The following is a 20,785-nucleotide window of genomic DNA, read 5'->3' as shown; positions in this document are numbered from 1 at the left end:
CTTGGGTCCAAACCCTGGTTCTCTAGCAAGTTATTTAACCTCTCAGTGTCTTAGTTTTTCAATTTGTGAAATGGAGATAAATGGGGATGAGAATAGCCTCACAGGATTTTGGGAGGATTAGTCAATAAGCCCTGCTAAACACTGTTTACTATTGCGAGTATATTAGTGTTTTCCACTTTTCTCTCCCTGATAGTTTGTACGTAACAGGTGCGCAGATAAATACATATCTGCGACATGCCTCTAATTCCAAGAAGTCGTTTGCCTTGGTTCACCCGCTAAATAATATTAAGAGCCTTTCTCTTTAAAAAGAGAAGCAGCAAATTACTTTTCATTAATATCATCAGCATAATAATAGACCTAGTTGAGAGATTCCGCGTGGCAGCATTTCACACAATCGAGCTCGCTTATTGATCATGTCATAAAAGCATCTCTATTTCGTAAGGACTCAGTTCACGTCATACACCCATCCGATGCTCCTTTTTCGTTAGCCTCCTTCTCCTAAGTGGGCTTATCTGTCTCCTGGTATCAGGAAGGCACTAACTTTTCCTTTGGGTTATTAGGGTAGCAAAGTGATTTTCAAATTCTGGGTTCTAGCTCCGTCTGCAGCCCAGGGAGAAGGAAACAGGGCAGGGCTTGAGTGGCGTACCTCGAGGCGCCGGCGACGCTGGCGTGTGACGTTGCTGCCTGACGCAGGCGCAGTGCCGCCCGGCCTCTGTTGGGACCCCTCCCCTCCTCCTCCGCCTCCTTGGGTGTCGGTGGCTGCGGCCAGGGTCTGGACCTGGGCGGCGGCCCCGGGCGGCGGGGCTAAAGGGTGTGGGCACCGGCAGAGCTTCGCAGGCTGCATCCGGCTCGGTGCTGCTGCCGCCGCCGCCGCCCCTGCCGCCGCCCAAGGCCCTCGGCGTTCCCCGGAGAGAGGCCAGAGGGATTTCGGGCTGCCTCGGCACTCTCCCAGGTGAGGGGATGGGCCGGGCCAGACGAGGTTGAGGTCGTCAGCCCCTTTTTCCAGTGTCTCTGGAACTCAACCTGGTCGGAGTCTGAGAGCTTTGGCTTAGTAGTGGTTGCCTGCGGCGGCGACTCTGTCACATTCCTTTGCCTTCCTTACCTGCAGCCCTGGCACCTATAGACCGGGGGTTGGGCACCTATAGACCGGGGGTTGGAGGTCAGTGGCAAAGTCTGGAAGGGCCATGACAATCGGATGGCTGGGGACTTTGATACAGGAGCGGTTCCTGCGGGTGATGGTAAGGCGCTCCACTTGCTGGTGTGTGGACTCGGCGGGAAGGACTGTGCACTCGCAGGCTCGGACTTCAGCCTTGCCAGCTGCACTGGGTTGTAGTAGACCCCATGCTGCTTAATATAGGGTCGGTTGACCGAGGGCCGGGAAGCCTTGGAACAACCCTCGCTTTCTTCTCCAGGGTTGATGTGTTTTGTATTCTGAATTGGTGCTTGCTGCACTGCACTCTAGAAGACTACGTTTCAGCAGAATTTCCTATTGGTCAAAAGAAGGTGAAGAGAAGCTGATTTTCCTTCCGGAGAGTATTAGTTGTTGTCGTTTTTTTCACCTTCCTGTTGGCCTTAGTATTGACGTTTGTTAAAGGTGAAAATTCATGTGAATTTCGTCTTTAAGGAAATCATGGGCTTTATAACTGTCTAAGCGCCTGTAAGTTTCATCCGGTTTAGTGGTTTCTGCTTTCACCCTGTGCATAGCAATGAAGTTGTTTTATTCCAAGTTAAATATACAAAGTATAAAAATAGATGAATAACCAGAATACTTTGTTTTGTAACTATTGAGTGGTACATATAATTATGTGCATATATTATCACATTTAATCATCATAACAATCCTATAATGTAAAGTCTACTATTCCCATTTTCTAGATGAAAGAACAGAATAGACCTACAAAGTAACATGTTCAAAGTCAGAGCTGTGACTGAAACCAGGTAATCTGACTCGTTTGCAGTCCCTTAGTCAGTATGCCATACCAACTCCCAAGCACCCTGTGATTTTGCAAGATTTTCATTTGATAAAAAGTATGCCAGGAAGGACATTATGGCACTGTTCTTGCCAGCAAGGACCCAACAGTTTGGGAGAAACTTTTTCAATGTCGCATTTTGAGTTATGTTTTAAACATAGGATTTGATCTCTAGGACCTTTGATTACCAAACTCATGCTCTTAAGTACAGTGGTTTTGGAATCTTTGGAACGCTTTAGTTTGGAAGTTGTAGTCTTATTTTATACTTAGGAGTATTTCTTGTTTGGAAACTTTAAACAAGGAAACGTAATATTGGACTAAAAGAGTTTCCTCCTGTTTGTGCATGATTAAGTAACGAAATCATATAATCAGAAATGGTTATGCTGCTCGTAAAGCCAGAATACCTTGTATAATTGGTTAAAATGCCATTCTTTTCAGGTTTGTTAAGATGAAACACTGCAGAAAGGCTATCTGAAGAAAAGGAGAAGGAAAAACAGAACGTTGCAAACTCTGGAGAAAAAACTTGGGTAAGTATTTTTGGCTAAGTTTTAAAAAGGTCAAATTTTCAGTTAAAGACTTTTTTTTTTTTTTTTGAGACGGAGTCTCGCTCTGTTGCCCAGGCTGGAGTGCAGTGGTGCAATCTCGGCTCACTGCAAGCTCTGCCTCTCGGGTTCACACCATTCTCCTGCCTCAGCCTCCCAAGTAGCTGGGTCTTCTGACTTTCTGCTTCAGTTGTGGTTTAATCTGCCTATATTGCTAGGGAATGGGGGTGGGGTGGTGGTGATATGTAATGTAACCTGTTAATCATTTTACTTGACTTTCGAGCTATTGATACCTGACTGACAAATTAAGTCATGTGCTTAGCCTGTGCATTGGCAGGAGAAAGCAGGGAAATCCTTTGCTTAACAGGTGTCAAAATTCTGTTCTCTCGTTTGCTTGCTCTTTAATCTACCTATGTTTGTAAAGTGTTTTAATAAGAAATGGAGAAAATGGCTGGGCGCGGTGGCTCACGCCTGTAATCCCAGCACTTTGGGAGGCCGAGGTGGGCGGATCACGAGGTCAGAAGATCGAGACAATCCTGGCTAACACGGTGAAACCACATCTCTACTAAAAATACAAAAAATTAGCGGGCATGGTGGCAGGTGCCTGTAGTCCCAGCTACTTGGGAGGCTGAGGCAGGAGAATGGCGTGAACCCGGGAGGCAGAGCTTGCAGTGAGCTGAGATCGCACCACTGCACTCCAGCCTGGGTGACAGAGGGCGACTCCATCTCAAAAAAAAAAAATGAGAAAATGAAGAAAAGCAGTTGACTTTTAGTTTGTTTTTCATAGAATATTGTGTATAGCTGAACTCAAGTATATTTTTTATGAATTCTACAGACAATAATGGAAGACATGATCAAAGTTGATTAAGAAGTAGTGTAATTCATTTCATAACTAGCTATTGAGTATCATATGTCAGACATCCAGACTTATGGTAATAGAGTAATGGTCTTCATGGCCCTGGAGAACACTACAGTAGTGCATTTTCTCTTAGAAGGTAACATTTTTTGTGAATTAATATGTTTTCTTCATTTGATAAGCAAATATGTTTTTGGTTTATGTAAAAGACTAGAAAGTGAGCATTACTCATATAGTAAGAATTTATAATAAAAAATTTTTTATTATTTTAGTTGGTAAAGCAGGATTCTCTATGAGTACTACATTCATTAATGTACAGTGGGAAGCTAGGTTTTTTTTTGTTTGTTTGTTTGGAGACACAATTTCACTCTGCCTCCCAGGCTGGAGTGCAGTGATGCAATCTCTTCTCACTGCAACCTCTGCCTCCTGGGTTCAAGTAATTCTCATGCCTCAAGTTCCCGAGTAGCTGGGATTACAGGCATGTGCCACCACTCCTGGCCAATTTTTGTATTTTTGGTAGAGACAGAGTTTCACCATGTTGGCCAGGCTGGTCTCGAACCCTTGACCTCAAGTGATCTGCCTCGGCTTCCCTAAGTGGTGGGATTACAGGTGTGAGCCACTGTGCCTGGTGAAACGAGGATTTTTGTAGACTTAATTTTAGCATACTGTATTTCATATTAAAGATAGTGACAGAATTTTAAATTTTTATGGGAGCTTAGCAAAAGTAACTTGAGAAAATTTTGAGAAACTTATATAGAAGATACATGGTCAGATAGGGAACCGTTTAGGTGATGAATTGGAGGGAGGTGAGCTTTGAAGACTGGTGATCAGTTAGAGGCTATTATAATTATCCAGGTGGGAAATGAGAACTACAGTGCATATTGGAATTAAGAAATGGAGATGGATTTAATAGATGTAAAGAAGGTAGATGGATAGGATTTAGTGGGCTTGAGGGAAAATGAGTAGATTTCTAGCCACCATCATCTTTATGCATATATTAATGTTTAATAAATACTTTTGAGATGCTTAGAATGAATTCTCTGGCTTGGGAAACTGAGTAGATTCTGGGGCCATTTACTGAGGTAGGAAGTATAGGAAGAACAGTAGATTGGGGAACATGATTGGAGGAGATGAGTTCAGTTTGGTCCATTAAATCTGAGGCATCTGTGACTTCTAAGAAATGTCATTAGGCAGTTGTATATATGGATCTGAGTTAAGCAGAATACCCAACGTGAGATGTAAATTTTGGAGTCACAATTTAAAGATGATAGTTAAAAGCAATGGCAATGGATGAGATGACTCAAGGGAAAATGTAGAGTGAAAACAGAAGAGAAATGAGGATGGAGAACAACAGCATTTAAGGGTGAGGTTAAAGAAAAATACATCTCAGAATGATGTTTTCCAGTTTCATCCATGTCCCTACAAAGGACACGAACTCATCATTTTTTATGGCTGCATAGTATTCCATGGTGTATATGTGCCACATTTTCTTAATCCAGTCTATCGTTGTTGGACATTTGGGCGTGGTGGCAGGTGCCTGTGATCCCAGCTGCTCGGAAGGCTGAGGCAGGAGAACCTGGGAGGTGGAGGTTGCAGTGAGCTGAGATTGCGCCACTGCACTCCGGCCTGGGCGACAAGAGCGAAACTCTGTCTCAAAAAAAAAAAAAAAAAAAAAGAATGGAAGAGAATCATAGCAGAGGAATAGCACGAACAAAAAATGCTTTCATTACATCTCATCCCAAGTCCGGGGAGAACCAGGACTGCCCACCTCACTGCCTCCTTGTTGTCGGCCCGTCTTGCTTTCCTCCATCTATTTGTTCAATAAACATCTCTGGGTTGGTATCCTCCAAAAAAAAAAAAAAAAAAAAAAAAAAATGTTCCCTTTTCTCTGCAGCCTTGCCACCGTCTGTTCTTTTTTGACTTTTTAATAAAAGCCATTCTGATAGGTGTGAGATGGTAAAAAAAAAAAAAAAAAAAAAAAAAAAAAAAAAAAAAAAAAAAAATATTTTCTGACAGATGGTGATAGCAAGTAAATAAGACGTGTATTTCAGAAGCCGGAGAATTCTTGGGCTCATGAAAGGAACAATAGTCATAGATAAATATATTTCAAAGTGCCCTATGTTGACTGAGCTCTGAGATATTAGAGGAAAAAATCTCATTCGTATTGCAGGAAATCAAGTTTCCTACCTCCGTTCCCACTTCTGAATAATATTAACAAAAAGCTTTTGGTGTACTCTTGGCAGAAAACTCTAGCCACAAGATAGCTGACTGTATGAAAATTAAATACAGTACTTTTACAAGAATTATTTGGTTCAAGATTTGTAGCTGAGTAAAAATTCCTAGTCAATTTTTCATATTCTAACGGCAAGACAGTCAATTGAATTTAAAGCAACATTTCTGAAATCAACTAGGCTTATTTAGGAAAAAGAATGAAAAAAGAAAGAATAAGTGCATTAAAATTAAACGTATCAAATGCAACACTGTGGAAAAATTCCTGGATAGATGAAAATCTTTAATTTATTTTTATTTTTTTCAAAAAGTAACAGCAATGCCTAAACTTGCCTACAAAAAGATATTGAAAGCATTTTTTTTTTTTTTTTTGAGATGGAGTTTCGCTCTTGTTGCCCAGGCTGGAGTGCAGTGGCGCGGTCTCGGCTCACTGCAGCCTCAGCCTCCAGGGTTCAAGTGATTCTCCTGACTCAGCCTCCTGTGTAGCTGTGATTGCGGGCGCACACCACCACGCCTGGCTAATTTTTTGTACTTTTAGTGGAGATGGGGTTTCACCGTGTTGGCCAGACTGGCCTGGAACTCCTGACCTCAGGTGATCTGCCTGCTTAGGCCTCCCAGAGTGCTGGGATTACAGGTGTGAGCTGCCACGCCTGGCCTATTGAAGGCATTTTTAAAGAAACTCAAGATTATATTGCTACAGAAAATAAGGGCAGGCCAGTTTACATTAGATTCTAGGTGTGAAAGAAATTAGAGTCTGGAATGTCTATTTTATTCACAAGTGCCACTTTCACCATGTATTGCAAATAAACTAAAGCTTAATATATCATCATACTATAACATAAATACTAGTAAAAATATCCATTTTAGATTTAATATATTTCTAAATTTTGGAATTCCTTATGTACTCTAAAAGCTCTTTGATGTAACTTTTGCTGGCAAACTGGACTAAATCATTTTGGGACAAAAAAAAAAAAAAAAAGAAAAAAGAAAAATACATCTCAAAGGAGTGGGCAGGGAAGTAAGATTGGGCAAGAGAGTCACAAAAGTCAGTGGAAGAACTGAGTTTAGAGAAAAGGAACGAGTATTAGATATCTATAGACATCAAATAGGATGAGGACAACTGAAGTATCCATTGGACATATCACTTAAGAAATCGTTGATGACCTGAGCAAGAGCAGTTTTACAAGTGAAGCTAATTCACACTGGATAAGGGACATGGATGTTGAAATAGCTAATGTCATTTACTATTTCAGAAAGTTTAGTTGTAAATGGAATAGAGAAGGATATAGCTAAAGCTATGAGTTTGAGAGAAGGTTTTTGTTTTTTAAGGTATAAGGGATATAAGCACATGTTTATTTGCTGAAGATAAAGAGTCATCAGAAAGAAAATCTGAAGATAAAGGAATGAGGCAAAATAATTGGTGAAGCAAAGTCACTGAACAAACTGGAAGGGATGTAATACAAGGGCTCAGGTCAAGGGTACTTTAGATAGACTTCTACTGAGACAGGAAGGAAGGAGATGATGATGATGACGTATACAGATAAATTTGTAGGAGGCAGGATAAAGGGCTACTCTGCAAAGTTTATGCAGGAGACTCTGACTTATGCTAGAAAGAGGAAATGGTTGACTCTTGTAATCAGTAGCCTTCTTGGTGTGGCATTGCTGACTTCTGATCTTTTAGTAGGGAGGAGGAGGAGAGTGAGGTGGTTTGGCTTAAGATGACATATATGAATCATCAAGTTAGAGATACCTTGAAGATCTCTTTCAAAATTACCCTTCTCATACTTTGTATTAGTATCTATGGCTAAATAACAAGTTATCCCAGAACTTAGGGGTTTAAACCGATAAATGTTTTTTATCTCAATTTCTGTGGATCAAAAATTTGGGAATGACTAAACTGGGTGCTTCTGGCTCAGGGTCTTTGAGGAGGATGCAGCAAAGATGTAGGTTGGGACTTTAGTTATCTAGGGTAGTGGTCCTCAACCTTTTTGGCACTAGGGACCAGTTTCGTAGAAGACAATTTTTCCATGCACCTGACAGGGGTGGGGTTGGTGGGGGGATGGTTTCCAGATGAAACTATTCTGCCACAGATCATCAGGCATTAGATTCTCTTAAGGAGTGCACAACCTAAATCCCTTGCAGGTGCAGTTCACAATTGGGTTTGCGCTCCTATGAGAATAATGCCACCTGCTGATCTGACAGGAGGCAGAGCTCAGGTGGTAATCCTCACTCACCTCCTGCTGTGTGGCCTAGTTCCTAACAGGCCACAGACCAGTACCAGTCTGCGGCCTGGGGGTTGGGGACCCCTGATCTAGGGGCTCACCTGGGGCTGGAGGGTTTAATTCCATGATGGCTCACTAGTTTAGCTGCTGGATGGAGACCCAACAGCTTTTTTTGTCATAGTCACATAAAAGTTCAATTTCAGTTATAGTAATATTCTTGGTTCACAGGAATTGGCTATTATGTGGATCCATTTGGCTCTCTCCCTAGCAACACTCTAATTAGAAAAACATTTTCTTTGAACTTGATATGATGAGAGTGTTGGTAAACACATGTGACCATTTTCCCCCTCCCTGTCTCCCAAGTCCCTGTTTTTTTGGGTGGGTAGTTTGACCATGTATCAGGTGAGGGTTCCTGATCCAAGTGGCTTAAGACTGGAAGATATGAGAAAAGCCTAAATGCTACATAGGAAAAAAGAAATAGTTTTATTTCAAAAAAACCTTTAGAATTTTACTTTGTTGATACTAGCATTTTAGTGTTATTTAGTGTTTTAGAGTATTTTAAATAAAAATGGAAGTGAGAAATTGAATTGTTGATTAACAGAAACTTACAGAATATGTTTGTCAGCCAATGTGAAAAAAGCATAAATGAAGCCCTATAACTAATTAATTTATGGTATGAGGACTAACCCTTTCATTCGTGGTAGTTTCTATTGATCTGTTTGTATTGCTCACCATTTTAAGGAGTATGCTGAAGGTAGTAATTACCACTAAAGTATTACCATTAAAAGTAGATAATATTTAGAAGTCATGATTTCTTCTAGATTTGGAGAGATTGTAGTTAGCTCTCTCTACCCTCTTAGTTGATATGTTTTCTACAGCTTTTTAAGTTTTTGAGGCTGGGCACAGCGGCTCACGCCTGTAATCCTAGCACTTTGGGAGGCTGAGGTGGGTGGATTACAAGGTCAGGAGATCGAGACCATCCTGGCTAACACAGTGAAACCCCATCTCTACTAAAAATATAAAAACAAAATTAGCCAGGCGTGGTGGTGGGCACCTGTAGTCCCAGCTATTCGGGAGGCTGAGGCAGGAGAATGGCGTGAACCCGGGAGGAGGGGCTTTCAGTGAGCCGAGATCGTGCCACTGCACTCCAGCCTGGGCAACACAGCGAACTCCATCTCAAAAAAAAAAAAAAAAAAAGTTTTTGAAAAAATTATTTTGATAAGTATTTAGGTGAACCAGCATAAATTTCTGGCTATGGAGGTGAGGTTTGGTAAAATACAGCATTTTTGGTTGGATGATATGACTTCTTAGATGTTCAGAGTTCTTCCATATATAAACATGAAGAACCATTTTTGTAGCATAGATTATGATATTAAAAATTACGTTTGTTTCGTTTGCTGATTTATAGTGTTTGGATCATCAGTCGCCATACCTGAATATTTCTTTTGCCTGGTATTTGATTTTCTTCTAAGAATCATGCTCACTAGTACTTGTGGAACTATGTTATTCATATTGGTACTTTCTTGATTATTATTTGTGGCAACTAATTTCTTTTGGTTATAAATATAATTCTGTTATTAAATATGTTTTTTGGCTGGGCACGGTGGGTGGCTCACGCCTGTAATCCCAGCACTTTGGGAGGCCGAGGCAGGTGGATCACGAGGTCAGGAGATCGAGACCATCCTGGCTAACATGGTGAAACCCCGTCTCTATTAAAAATACAAAAAATTAGCTGGGTGTGGTGGTGGGCGCCTGCGGTCCCAGCTGCTCGGGAGGCTGAGGCTTGCTCACAGCTAACAGAAGTATAAAAGGGATGAAGCCAGCTTTCCATTTCAAATCTGGTTTTAAAGCCTACTCTAGTTCTAAGATACCAGACAATTTCTATTATTTCTGATTGAATGTTATTTTACCACATAATTCTGTTGGGCTTTAGAACTAGTTAACAGGTGAAATTGTGTTTGTCGTGTATAGAATCCTGGGACTGAAAAGGACCTGGAGTGACCCTTCCTAGGTAGCAAGGATTATACCTAATCTATTTCACCTAAGAGGATAATTGTTTATTTTGTCTGCTTGAATAAACAGAATAGGACATTATATAATTTTGATTTATGTGCACAAAGATGCTGGCCCTGGCCAGAATTGTTAGGGAGGCTAAGTTTGCATTGGTTGCCCATCTCCTTCTGAAGATTTGCCACATCTTCAGGAATCTTAGGCTTTTTGTGGTATTCATAGGTCCTGCTTGTGAATGAGAAAAGCACTCTGATGAATAAATTTACACGAATACCACGTGGTAATCATGAACGGTAGGTATTATTGAAATCCCATTAAGATATCTTTGCATTCTTAAAAATATTGGTTAGCGTTCTATTTAAATAAATGGGTGGTGTAATTTTAGGCCTTGTTGTATCATGATGGGAGCAATTTTTAAGCAGAGAGGGCCCTACAAATCACTGTACATGTAATGGGTAATGTCAACCTTTTTATACATTCCAATACTATCTTAAATATATAAAGTTTACATAATTATTTTAAGTGAGATATTCAATTGCAGTAGACACATATTTTGTATACTTTATCTATATAGCATCATAGAATTGGAAGGAACTTCACAAAGTCATTTGTTCCAGGCCATCTGCCTGAGGCTTGGTTAGCGTTTAGACCATTTTTGTCACTTTAGAAACAGTTTACATGAATTAAACACTCCTTGAAACTTTATTTTGAATAAAAATGTTGTGTGATCTGATTTGTATTTTACTTTTGTTTTGGGATCTCCTTAGGCCATGGGAAAGATAAACAATCTATTCAGGCAGATCTTTTGGTATTTACTGAGATATTTGGATCAATTACTTGGTGTTTTAATTGTTAAGGAGGAGATAAATGTCTTTAGAATTGGTAACCCTACACAAATTATCTGAAGATAATTTGTTACATATGTGCAGAGACCAGTTAAAGGTTTTCAAGTTAAGCGTTTGGTCTGCAACATTTAATATTGATCACTAAATGTAGAAAGCAATGTAGAAATATGATTGTACAGAGTACATAATTCACAGAATTTCTAGTATACAGTAATGGTGCTATGTGCTAACAGGTACTTAATCTTACTTGGTGATGAAGAAAGTGTATGTTGGTGGAGTTCAAAGGAGAGCTCTAAAGTTGGTTTATTTTCCAGCCCTTAAAGAACTGTGATGAAATCCAGAAGACTTTAATACAATGGTCTGAAGATTTGTGGATGGCTTAGGTCCAAAGATTGTGATTTCATTGTTGCATGAGGGATTTGGGTATGATTAAATTTTTTTTTTCATTTTTGTTCTATTTGGAGTTAGGATGTTAAAATATTGAATGTTCTGTTTCTTTACTTTTTTTTGGGAGGCCAGTTGTAGGGGGTGGGCAAGAAATACTGTAATGAGATCTCTTCTTAGCTCTAGCAAATGAGAGCCAGTTTTTCTTTTTTCTTTTTTTTTTTTTTTTTTTGAGACAGGGTCTTGCTCTGTCACCCAGGCTGGTATGCAGTGGCACAGTCACAGCTCACTGTAGCCTTGACTTCCCAGGCTTAAGTGTCCTTCCCATCTCAGCCACTCCAGTAGGTGGAACTACAGGTGCTTGCCACCACACCCAGCTAATTTTTGTATTTTTTTGTAGAGACAGGGTTTCCCCATGTTACCCAGGCTAGTCTCCTGGGCTCAAGTGATCGCCCACTTCAGCCTCCCAAAGTGTTGGGATTACAGGCATGAGCCACAACACCCAACCAAAGAACCAAATTTTTTCAAGGGTAAAAAAGATCATTTAGGAGTGTCTTTGGCCCTGAATACATTGGAAATACTTGCCTAACTTTGACAATAGCTCATAATGATGTATTTTTTTATAATGATGCATTTATTTCATTCATTTATGAAGCAAATATTTATTGAGAGACTGCTCAATGCCAGGAACTTTGTTGGATATTGGATACCCAAATGAGTAGGGCAAGGTCATCCTTAAGGAGCTGTCATTAGTTGGGGAGATTAATTTCTAAACTGATAATTACAATACAGTGTGATAAGTACTAGGAGACAGATAGTCATTCAAGCAGCATTTATTTAGCATTTTCTTTTTTTCTTTTTTTTTTTATTATACTTTAGGTTTTAGGGTACATGTGCACAATGTGCAGGTTTGTTACATATATATCCATGTGCCATGTTGATTTCCTGCACCCATTAACTCGTTATTTAGCATTAGGTATATCTCCTAATGCTGTCCCTCCCCCCTCCCCCAACCCCACAACAGTCCCTGGAGTGTGATGTTCCCCTTCCTGTGTCCATGAATTCTCATTGTTCAATTCCCACCTATGAGTGAGAACATGCAGTGTTTGGTTTTTTGTCCTTGCGATAGTTTACTGAGAATGATGTTTCCCAGTTTCATCCATGTCCCTACAAAGGACACGAACTCATCATTTTTTATGGCTGCATAGTATTCCATGGTGTATATGTGCCACATTTTCTTAATCCAGTCTGTCGTTGTTGGACATTTGGGTTGGTTCCAAGTCTTTGCTATTGTGAATAGTGCTGCAATAAACATACGTGTGCATGTGTCTTTATGGCAGCATGATTTATAGTCCTTTGGGTATATACCCAGTAATGGGATGGCTGGGTCAAATGGTATTTCTAGTTCGAGATCCCTGAGGAATCGCCACACTGTCTTCCACAATGGTTGAACTAGTTTACAGTCCCACCAACAGTGTCAAAGTGTTCCTATTTCTCCACATCCTCTCCAGCACCTGTTGTTTCCTGATTTTTTAATGATGGCCATTCTAACTGGTGTGAGATGGTATCTCACTGTGGTTTTGATTTGCATTTCTCTGATGGCCAGTGATGATGAGCATTTCTTCATGTGTAAACACCAAAAGCAATGGCAACAGAAGCCATAATTGACAAATGGGATCTGATTAAACTAAAGAGCTTCTGCACAGCAAAAGAAACTACCATCAGAGTGAACAGGCAACCTACAGAATGGGAGAAAATTTTTGCAACCTACTCATCTGACAAAGGGCTAATATCCAGAATCTACAATGAACTCAAACAAATTTACAAGAAAAAAACAAACAACCCTATCAAAAAGTGGGCAAAGGACATGAACAGACACTTCTCAAAAGAAGACATTTATATTTAGCATTTTCTATATTGTTAGACATTCTATTAAAGATTATGAATATTCTAACTCTTACACTTAATACTCAGAATTTCTGAGCTGTATGGTAGAATTTTTAAGCCCAATAAATATTTATTGAATGGATAAACAAAAACATATAGAAAAGGTTATATTGTACTTTCTGTGTTGCTCCAAATAATCAAAATCAAATATACTTTCCCATGACAGTGCCAGGGTAAGCTGTGGCTCTTCACAGCTAGGTCTTCTCAAGTGATAAGTAATGTTATATGGACATATTCCAGCTTAAGCCTGATGAAGGAAAACCTTATTTCACACACTTCTGTTCAACTTATGGGATATTTGTTTTAGAGGAGCCATGAAGTCCTGGAAGGGGATTAACCAGTGCACTGAGCTTTCTTGAAGACCTGTGGGCAGGTTCACAGATGGGAATTAGGAAAATTGTAATCAATCAGTTCTTTCCAACTCTTCTTCTTTGAGTTAATCAAATCTTGCTGAGATGGGGTGGAGTTGGGGGATTTGGGTCAAGCTGTGGTGACGAAAGTCCTCTCATCCATAATTCCTTTCAGCTGTCACCCTAGGGTCATCCTTCTGCTAGCTGTTATTAACACAAATTAAGTGTTAAGAAAAATAGAAGAGGAAAAGGGACAGTAGAAGGTAATGGGGTTATAACAACAAAAAAATAACTGGGAGTAATAAGAAAAAGGATGAAGTAAAAATGTTTTAAAATAAATATGAACTTGCCTCATACTTTAAAAATATATGGAAGCAATCAGAGTCTGTCATTCTTTTCTCTACAGAATCTCCTTGCATTTGGGTTCATTCTTTCCTCTGTTGTTCCTGTTCTGATAAAATAAATGTTCCTCTTTCTGTCAAAAGCTGGTTCCTGCACATATGTATGCTCTGGATTGAGATTTTAAAAGTCTTATGTATTAAATATCGTGTGCTTTCAGTCATATGGTTTCATGGTCTCTTCTAAAGCACACAGTCATGTTTCTTGTAAAGAAAATTGTCCTTAGATTTGATAGGCCTAGTTATAAATAATAAAAACACAGTGCTTTGTTTTGGGTTTCCCCAGAAACAAACCTGGGATAAAGATTCAAGGGAATATAGTTTATTGGGAAATGATCATAGGAAACACTGGTAAGAGTGGGGAAGGAAGAAAAGAAAGGGATAGAAGTGAATAAAGGGCATTATTCTGGCAGTTACCACTGTGGGCACCTGGAGTTCACTCACATTGGGGACTCTCAAGACATCAAATAAACTACCCTCGGAGTTATCCTAAACCAAGAGCAAGGACAATTTGAGTGTTAAATCCACCAACTTCCTAGCCATAATTGACATTAACCCTCTGGCATTTCTAGCTTGTCCCTGGAGTGCAAGCTGAGTGTGTCCTTGCAGTCAGAAAGCAGCCCTCAGCAGGGTGTCACAGGTGTCATAACGAGCAGGTTTCCTGTGTAGAGGTGAGTGCCAACAGTATATGGGCAAGACACCAATAGCATTGGCTGCCAATAGCAAACATTTATACAATTCAGTATCTATGATGTGCCAGAAGTTCTAAATGCTTTACATATATCAACTTATCAATGTATACACTATAACTCTATGAGATAGGTACTATTAGTGTCCTTACTTTTCACGTGAGGAAACAGAGTACAGAGAGATTAGGTATTTTGCCCACAATCACACAGCTATAATTTCAGAACTGACATTTGAACCCAGGTGAAGCATAGTATAGAGTCTATGCTTTTAATCCATATAGTGATCTGCTTCTGGAACAATATAGCCTGAAGCAGCATCTTTAGATTCTACTGTTGTTCCATAATAACTGCCTTCTCTTTCTCCTTTCCCCAATCTCTTTTGTTTTAGTGTTCTGTATCTACTTCCTTATTTGTAGCTGTCTCCGCCCCTCCCTGCAATTCTAGAACATTGTAGGCATTCCTCTTTCCATTTTACACTCAAGGCTATCATATCAAATAATTCTTGCTAAGGTATTAACTGATATTTCTGAGTTTGTGTGAAGGCCTCTGAGTTTGATATTGCTTAGTGAGTATCTGCATGTTAATTACAAAATACAAATATTTAAGAACCATAGAAAGAAAGATGCGATTATAGAGTTACAGATGACTAGGTTAGAATTTTGGGATTGGGAGACACCTATACCTTGGCCATGGTTATAAGGAGAGGCCAAGAAATGTGTGCTTAGGCAAAAAAAGCTGTTTTCCCAACTACAGCATCCTGTCCTCCAGCCATCACTTTGTCTTTTTCTTTTTAAATTATGGAAATATTACATGCCAGTTGTAAAACAAACAGTACATGAGTGCCCAGAATAAAAGTGAAAGTCTGGTTTTGTTGCTGCTTCTCCTTCCCCCAGAATCTCCTTCCACTGATTAGATTAGAGTCAAGCTATATGCATCTTTGGCAGGAATATCACAGAAGTGAGACTGTGTTCTTCTATTAAGAGGCTCACAGTTTTGACTTATCCTATTGCTGCTGGTATTTACATTGATCACTTAACTTGCCTTTCTCAAAGTTCCTCTTTTTCCCTTTGTCATTAATAATTATTTTTTGGGGGGCGGGGAAAAAGTTATTTTGATGTGACTATATAGAATTTTGTTAGCCATCAAAATTTGATTATATTGGTATGGACTCAGATACCTGTTTTATTAAATGGGTGGCAATCCATTACTATCATTTATTTTATTTTTTTGCATTAAAATATAAAGTATTTAATCAAATGTTAATACAAAACTTTTCCTAGAAATGTAAAGCTTCTTCTTGTGTTTGAGTTGCTAATGAAATACACCCATATCTCTGCATTTTACATTATCACATTCATGGTGATATGTAAGAATATAATTATTTAGACCATATTCCAAAATGCCAATGTAGAAGAAGGTATTTATAGCATGAATTTGAATATTGTCTTCATTTAAATACAAACCTATGCACTGTAAGTAGGTGCAAGCCTCAGACTACTTCATAGTTTCTTCTAGTGTAGTTGCACCTATGTCATCACATTTTCTTTTTTTATTTATACTTTAAGTTTTAGGGTACATGTGCATAATGTGCAGGTTAGTTATGTATGTATACATGTGCCTGCTGGTGTGCTGCACCCATTAACTCGTCATTTAACATTAGGTATATCTCCTAATGCTATCCCTCCCCTCTCCCTCCACCTCACGACAGGCCCCGGTCTGTGATGTTCCCCTTCCTGTGTCCGTGTGTTCTCAGTGTTCAATTCCCACCTATGAGTGAGAACATGCAGTGTTTGGTTTTTGGTCCTTGCGATAGTTTGCTGAGAATGATGTTTTCCAGTTTCATCCATGTCCCTACAAAGGACATGAACTCATCCTTTTTTATGGCTGCATAGTATTCCATGGTGTATATGTGCCACATTTTCTTAATCCAGTCTATCATTGTTGGACATTTGGGTTGGTCCCAAGTCTTCGCTATTGTGAATAGTGCCGCAATAAACATACATGTGCATGTGTCTTTATAGCAACATGCTTTATAATCCTTTGGGTATATACCCAGTAATGGGATGGCTGGGTCAAATGGTATTTCTAGTTCTAGATCCCTGAGGAATCGCCACACTGACTTCCACAATGGTTGAACTAGTTTACAGTCCCACCAACAGTGTAAAAGTGTTCCTATTTCTCCACGTCCTCTCTAGCACCTGTTGTTTCCAGACTTCTTAATGATTGCCATTCTAACTGGTGTGAGATGGTATCTCATTATGGTTTTGATTTGCATTTCTCTGATGGCCAGTGATGATGAGCATTTTTTCATGTGTCTTTTGGCTGCATAAATGTCTTCTTTTGAGAAGTGTCTTTGAGAAGTGTTCATATCCTTCACCCACTTTTTGATGGTGTTGTTTGTTTTTTTCTTGTAAATTTGTTTGACTTCATTGTAGATTCTTCATTGTCCATTCTCTAGGTTGCCTTTTCACTCTGATGGTAGTTTCTTTTGCTGTGCAGAAGCTCTTTAGTTTAATTAGATCCCATTTGTCGATTTTGCCTTTTGTTGCCATTGCTTTTGGTATTTTAGACATGAAGTCCTTGCCCATGCCTATGTCCTGAATGGTATTGCCTAGGTTTTCTTCTAGGGTTTTTATGGTTTTAGGTCTAACATATAAGTCTTTAATCCATCTTGAATTAATTTTTGTATAAGGTGTAAGGAAGGGATCCAGTTTCAGCTTTCTACATATGGCTAGCCAGTTTTCCCAGCACCATTTATTAAATAGCAAGTCCTTCCCCCATTTCTTGTTTTGGTCAGGTTTGTCAAAGATCAGATAGTTGTAGATATGCGGCATTATTTCTGAGGGCTGTGTTCTGTTCCATTGATCTATATCTCTGTTTTGGTACCAGTACCATGCTGTTTTGGTTACTGTAGCCTTGTAGTATAGTTTGAAGTCAGGTAGCGTGATGCCTCCAGCTTTGTTCTTTTGGCTTAGGATTGACTTGGCAATGCGGGCTCTTTTTTGGTTCCATGTGAACTTTAAAGTAGTTTTTTCCAATTCTGTGAAGAAAGTCATTGGAAGCTTGATGGGGATGGCATTGAATCTATAAATTACCTTGGGCAGTATGGCCATTTTCACGATATTGATTCTTCCTACCCATGAGCATGGAATGTTCTTCCATTTGTTTGTATCCTCTTTTATTTCATTGAGCAGTGGTTTGTAGTTCTCCTTGAAGAGGTCCTTCACGTCCCTTGTAAGTTGGATTCCTAGGTATTTTATTCTCTTTGAAGCAATTGTGAATGGGAGTTCACTCATGATTTGGCTCTCTATCATTTATTTTTATGTTTAGTCTGTCCCAGGTTTTTCCAGTGGGAGCCTCTTTAAGCTGGCTTCTGTGTCCTTTTGACATGTTCGTATCATTCTTTGGGTACTTCTTTCCTTTCTGGAAAATAAGGCTTATCTTTACTTTCTGTCCGTTAGTTGTGGAATCAGCCACTTTTGCAAGGGGCCCTGTTTCCTCTTAGTAGAAAATGGCTTTTAGAAGCAAAGTTTTCTGCTCCTTTTTATTGAGGTGTTGTTGCTCTCAGGACCTGTTAGTGAACATATGCATGCACATATACAGTACATAAATACATTTACAGCTATGTTTATTTCAATATCCATTTATATTGAAAACCATAGCTCCAGTTCTTATCCACCATTTTATGTTTCATTCTAATTTTCTTCCTTTATATATCTTGAACAGTGAGACATTGTAATAATGGCTCCCATTATCCTTAATATATTTATTTACTTCATCTCCCAGGTGTGTCCTCCTTATCCTACTTCTGCCTCAACATACTTTTCAGCTTGTTCTCCTGCATGGAAACCCTACTTAGCTCTTTTGGGTCTGGGACCTTTCTCTTGGGCTCTGACACCGTATGCCAGGCAGCCTTCCTGAGTAGATGCTCTTTTCTCTCTGCTCAGGTTCTTACTTCTCTCAGCCTCTGAAACCTTAAGCTGGGTGCTTCTCCTGTGCCTCCTCCTGCCCCTACTGGCCATGGGTGTTCTTCTCCTTCCACTCAGGCTCTGGCATCCTATGCCTGACTTCTCCCCTACAAGTGTATGCTCCTCATCTCACTCTGGTTTTGACACCCTTAGGTGCTGTCACTACTCCACAAGCCTGTCCATCATGCCATTGGATACTTAATTTATTCATATCAGGCTCTGACATCCAGCTCTAGGCTGCTAAGACTCCTGTCTCTCTCTTCCCCATGTGCAGATGCATGCTTTACTCTGCTTCACCTTGCAACTTTTAGACTGAACTGTTCAGGAAGGGTAGAGGAAGAGGAAACAACCAGTTTGTATTTTGTTCCACCATTTGCTCCATGAAGATTTTGCAATAGATTACCATAACAGTCTCCAGTCTCTCACTATTAAGGAATTGGCGATATACTACTTGGCTGAGCATACAACAACATTTTTGTTTGGATTCTGTGTCTAGTGTTGCCTTACTTTCTTTATACCAGATTATCTACTTCTTACTTTAGGGGCTTTATTAAATCTTAGCCTTTATTTCTGTACTTGCTCAAAATGTGTTCTTTTAAATATTGAGCCTTTATCTGTTGATTTCTCTTGAAGGCTTTGCATTAATCTAATATTTGGGAAATATTGATTGAAACTTGTTTGATACTGTAGGGTTTCTGTCTTTATAGCCTAAACAACCTCTTTCCACATTCTTTTTGACTATGGTTTGTTACAGTGGTGGGTCGTGATTATTTTAGATGAGGTCTTTTTGGTGGATAGATCCTTTTCCCTTGAATTTGACTAGAAACAGATTTCTTTTTTATGTGGAGGCTTGAATGCTGGGACACATCTCTCATGAAACTTCCAGAGTCTTTTCCTCCTTAGTGATGTGCTGGCTAGCAATCTGTAGAATGGTAAAAATAAGTATGAAATAGATACATATGTTATTTTATGATATGTAAACCATTATGTAATACGTGAATATTTGGTTTTAGATTTTTTAAGATAGTTTTTTTCAAAGTATTTGCTTCCTTTTCAAAGTTAAAAAAAAAACTTAAGAGGGAAGAAAGAGAAAGCTCATGTTATAAAGTTAGCCCTCAAATTTTAAGATGCTGATTGACAGGGATTATTCAAAGCTTTGAAAAATATGAGAACATTTTTTACTCAGTTTCTACACGGTAGGAAAAAAAGGATTATTGTAAACTGAAAACATTTTCTTAATCTTCTCTAGCTCTTGCCTTTAGGTTTTCATATCACTGTTAATAATAAACCTTCTGTTATTGAGCTCTGTATTATTTTCTCAAGAGATGTTTAATTTGCCTCTGTAAATTATAAGATTTCAACAGTGTAGAAATATGAAACATAATGTGTTGTAGATTGTGTCTGACAATGTTATCTCATTCAATTTTTATTTATTTATTTATTTTAGAAGGGGTCTCCCTCTCTCAACGGGGCTGGAGTGCAGTAGCATGTTCATAGCTCACTGTAACCTTGAACTCCTAGGCTCAAGCAGTCCTCCTGCCCCAGTGCCCTGAGTAGCTAGGACTACAGGTGCACACCGCCATGCCTGGCTAGTTTTTTAATTTTATTTTTTTGGCAGAGACGGGGTCTCACTATGTTGCCCAGGCTGGATTCCAACTTCTGGCCTCAAGAGTTCTTCCTACCTTTGCCTCCCAAAGCACTGGGATTATAGGTTCTTGGCCTCATCCAATTTTTAAACTTGTTTTGTGATGTCCAAAGATAAGAGTTGTGGTGAATAAACAGAAAACAGATTTAGAAAGTTAAGTCAGATGTACCAAATTTCAATTAGAAAATTATCCTTCCGTATTCTTTACTGCAGAAAAAATTTGCTGTTTTTGTAGTTATCTGTAAAAATCTCCTCTGCTGTTTAGTTTTAAGGTAGTATTAACTGTGTAGATCTCTTTGTGATTAAGTCCAGCTTTTTTTTGTTCTTTCTGGTTTATTATGAGATAATTTTGTTATCGGTAGGTTGGGTTAGTCATATGTTACTATGGTATTATGAAGGAATATTTTCTTGTTTCTTGGATCATAAAATATGAACTTTGTTCCTTTTTTCTTATTGTTGGTACATCTCAATATTCATATTCATCCTACTGTGTGTGCGTATATACATATACACACATATCTATATACATACATATGTATATGCACACATATGTGTATGCATACAAATATTTGTCAGAAGTTGGGTCACAGTTCTACAGTGAATTTTTCTTTATCCTAAGTATCTGATAGCAGGAGGTCTCTTTACTGTTCAGACTACCTACAGTGAATCTGAACTAGGAAGATTGTTTCCCCATGGGATAATGGAGAATACATAGAAGTGATGGAGGGTA

General features: G+C 39.1%; 1 protein-coding gene across 6 annotated transcripts in view; it reads left to right on the top strand.

The window, feature by feature from the left end:
* The first annotated feature begins 697 nt into the window (after positions 1 to 697).
* KIAA1109 (KIAA1109 ortholog) overlaps positions 698 to 20,785 on the top strand; it is a 219,349-nt gene continuing 199,261 nt past the window's right edge. For all 6 annotated transcript variants that reach the window (XM_030815739.1, XM_030815740.1, XM_030815741.1 and 3 more), the window contains exons 1-2: positions 698 to 952; positions 2,409 to 2,497. The gene's annotated coding sequence lies outside the window, so the exon portion shown is untranslated. The remainder of the gene's footprint in view (positions 953 to 2,408; positions 2,498 to 20,785) is intronic.

The sequence above is a fragment of the Nomascus leucogenys genome, chromosome 7b (assembly GCF_006542625.1).
Source record: "Nomascus leucogenys isolate Asia chromosome 7b, Asia_NLE_v1, whole genome shotgun sequence".
NCBI classification, from domain to species: domain Eukaryota; kingdom Metazoa; phylum Chordata; class Mammalia; order Primates; family Hylobatidae; genus Nomascus; species Nomascus leucogenys.
This window is presented reverse-complemented; position numbering and strand designations above follow the sequence as displayed.